The sequence below is a fragment of the Lactuca virosa genome, chromosome 6 (assembly GCF_052849685.1).
Source record: "Lactuca virosa cultivar CGN04683 chromosome 6, Lactuca_virosa_CGN04683_v6, whole genome shotgun sequence".
Lineage (NCBI taxonomy): Eukaryota > Viridiplantae > Streptophyta > Magnoliopsida > Asterales > Asteraceae > Lactuca > Lactuca virosa.
In genome coordinates, this window is record NC_136431.1 from 106767325 (window position 1) to 106771265 (window position 3941).

Genomic DNA, 3941 nt, shown 5'->3' on the forward strand with positions numbered 1-3941 from the left:
ATATATATATATATATATATATATATATATATATATATATATATATTAGGTTACAACCCGTGGAAACCACGGGTAAAAGATTGAAAATATATTTTATAATAAATGTTTAGAAAATTCTAAAAATTATTTATCAATTATAATATTCAAATTTATTTCTATAAACGTCATTTTTTGGAACCGTGGATAACTTTTTAGTAACTTAAATCAATTCATTTACATACTGTGTTTTCTTTTAGGAGAGTAATACAATGTTTTGTTTTGGAGAAATATGTACTTTCGCCACATAAAAAAATAATTGTTTAAAACTACAAAAGCAAATAAATTTTGTTAACAAAAGAAGAAAAAGTATATATATATATATATATATATATATATATATATATATATATATATATATATATATATATATATATATATATAAACAATTATTATACAAAATTCACTGACAAATAACCAATTGAAAAACCCTTGCCCAGATCCGGTATGTTGCAAATACAAATCTAATCCGCTTTTGCCTAATTCACTGTCAAAGTACCAACATACATAGATAAGAGATGAGCAACTAATGACACATACAAAACTATAGTAATAAAAAATGGATATAACTATGTCGTCATAAGCAAATAATCGTTTTGAGAGCAATGAGCCAATGATTAAGCATCTTAATATACCGTAAATGAGGATATCAAAGTACCAATGACTCCAAATTAGGCAATGTTTAAGAAATTCTTAAAATAAATGTGTATGTTTAACCAAAAACTTGTTAAATAGTTTGTCAGTATCATAATGTTGTTAATGCAAAATATTGAAACACAACTGTTAATGGAAAGACGTGTATGAAGGATGTTAACATGTATCGAAAGACGTGTATGAAGGATGTTAACATGTATCCTCCACGAGAATTTAGTCACAATTCATAACGGAAGAAATGCAATATTTGACCCTATAAGTAAAGCATATTATTCAAAATACTTTACTACAACTTGGTGTCGAAACACTCTACTCTGAGTGACAGCTTCGATGCACCATAAACTTTACAGGAGCAAGAAAAAGAATGTAATAACTACCACTCAGGTTTCAACCCCGAGATCTAAAATAAAAGTCAAGATATAACTTGACTCTATGTTTGTTTCGCAAATAAAATATATTTTATAAAGTAGAAAATATTATATCCATTTTAATTTAGTGTATGTTAAACTATATGATATTAATTGCCAAAAAAACACGTAAAGTTGACTACCCTTTTGTGTGTTAATCACAATGGAAACCATACCCTTACATATTGCTATCTTCAAATGCATAAATTTTGTCTAGACTCATTTTGCGGATTCACCAGGTTCCAAATTGCACTAAAATATAGCAAAATATCATGAGTTCAAAAAAACAAATAATCACAACCTTAAAATTAAATATAAGCAAATCAAGAACCAAATTCTTACCATGTTTGAAGCATATAATAGATTTTGCAATAAACCATTTGTGATCCAGATTCAGCCCGCCATCTTCCTAAAGCAACAGAAAACATATATTTTAGCTCATTATTAAGAAAAAAAATTAATTTTCATCTTCAAATAAAGATTCAAGAGGCAAGAATCTGATGAAGGAAATCAAGATATCTCACTTAGACGGATAAAAGTTGGTCGCATGGTGAAAGTATGTTTAACAGCAAGTATCAATTTACAACAACTATCATTCTGTTACCTCACATCCTCAAAGCAGTTTTCATTTTTTTAATTACCTCACAACCTAAAAACAAATTTGAAAAAAATTAACCACATCTTTCTCCATGAGTTTCATTCTCTAGTCCAAAAAGTATATACGGAAGCTATGTCAAAGTGCAATACAAATCTCCCATAGTCATATTCAGGACACATACAAGAGGAAGGTGAGAGCTTAAGAAGAAAAAACTCAAAAATTTAAGAAGAAACTCACCTTTATTGGCACATATACCCCTGGATTTTGTATAACCACAAGCATTTCTACATCCATTTTTTATTTAGCATATCCAACACTTGAAACCTACAATAAAAACAATCACCACCAAAACCTACATTAGAAAACAATTAAACATGTCATATATATATTTTTAGAAGAAAATCAAGAAATTATAAAAAGATAACCATTTGATCTGAAAGCTCTGCTTAATGGTTCATTCTCTTGTATATCTAAAAGAAGGGGTGAAAGATATGGTCTATAATAGAGTTTACCTAAAAAAAATATGTATTAGGCTAGTGAATTCTCGAGGTTTGGTCAAAACTACAAGCCAAAGAAAAGTGATAATCATGAGAAATTACTCTTATAGAAACCCACTTATATAAAAAGTATAAAAATAGAAAAATAAGAACAAACCTAAAGACAACTGAAAATATAAAATTAAGAAAAATAACCTAAAATTGAGCCTTGTTTCATTACAAATTAAAAAAGAAAAAACAAAAACAAAAACAAAAAATCGAAACCATGTTTGGCTGCACAATTGACAACCAAGTTTAGGGCCCACCATCCAAGTTTATGTAAAGCCACAAACATAGATTAATTCGATGAATGTTGACCCAACCATTAATTTATCCAAATTTATGTCTAGGGGAGGTGATCGACGATATGATGTTGACCCAACCATTAATTAAACCTACCAAATGCTTTAAATCACTTCAAAACCACATAAAGTTTCAAATTTTCTCAAGAATTCCAAACTTAAAATAATAAAAATTCAATCCTGTAATTTACGCCTCCAATTGTTAATATTGAAGATTTACGCCAAGAACAAACCATTTGGTAGGTATAGAGACATCAGACACCCATACAGAAAGAAATCAATACTGGTAGTAATAAATTTGGTTATGACAGATCTTAATCGGGGCTTTAAGTTTGAGAAAATTAGGTTGGTTAAGGAAAACCTCTATGGAAGCAAAACAAAGCTTTAAAATTTCTGATTCAGAGAATGGAAACTGATTTGGTCGTAGAATCTAAAAGCTTCTTGATGAACTTGTCGAGCGTCGCATCCTCTATTTTCGCTCAAACTTTAAAGCCCCTAGTCTCTTGCTTTTTTCGATCTTGACAGTAAAATAGGGCTTAGAAATATATTATTTTTTGAATAGAGAGTAAGGTTATAGAAGAAATTAAGGGTTTAAATGAGATGGGAAGGCAGTGATATGCTGAGATTTAGGCTACTAGGATATCAAATTGAATGAAATCCTAAAAAGAAGGAGAGATGAAGGGAGAAAATACCTGCTTTCGTTTAAACCTATAAGATGTAGATGTCAACCTCTTCGTTAAGAGAAACGAATGTAAGAAATCCATGTTTTTCGTTCCATATAACCCCTTCTTCGTTAGATTCGAGCATTCCTGGTAGTAGAGCAACGGCAACACCTAGATTCCTTGCAATCGCAAGTAGGAAAAAGAACATTAGGGTTGAAAAGAAGAAATAACGAAGAAAGATAGGAACGGGGAAGCGAAATCAAGATACCAAAATTTAACATGAAACCAAAAACCCAAAAATAAAAAGTCTCCTGGAATAGAAGCAAAGGAGAAGCACATGGAGATTTTGAGAGCAGATCAAATTCATCTTTGGAAAACCCTAACTCGAAGACAAACTTGAACATGGGAGGAAGCGGCTATATAAGATGTTGAGTTAAAGAGAACAATTCAAATTTGGAGATGATGTTGTTTCCTGATTAATTGCAATTTAATTGCTGATTCTACGGGAGACCGAAGATGGAGCTATAAAATCTTACTGGATTTTATGCACCGAGAGTTTAAAGTAAAAGGGTATTTTCGGAAATTAACTTAGACATTTGAGCGGGAAAAATTGATTGGGGGAGGCTTAGAGATTGCCACGTGACAAAAATATACTTATTTATTAGATTAGGGGATATATATATATATATATATATATATATATATATATATATATATATATATATATATATATATATATATATATA

General features: G+C 29.8%; 1 long non-coding RNA gene across 2 annotated transcripts; it reads right to left on the reverse strand.

Annotated features, from left to right (window-relative positions):
* Nucleotides 1–1272: 1272 nt before the first annotated feature.
* LOC145119267 (uncharacterized) lies at nucleotides 1273–3282 on the reverse strand. 2 transcript variants are annotated; one of them, XR_013713762.1, is made up of 4 exons: nucleotides 3226–3282; nucleotides 1933–2019; nucleotides 1440–1506; nucleotides 1273–1349 (listed from the first exon to the last, which is right to left on the reverse strand). It is a non-coding gene; the product is annotated as an uncharacterized LOC145119267 (long non-coding RNA). The 2 variants fall into 2 exon arrangements; XR_013713761.1 differs by lacking the exon at nucleotides 3226–3282 and adding an exon at nucleotides 2121–2229.
* Between the last annotated feature and the right edge of the window lie 659 nt (nucleotides 3283–3941).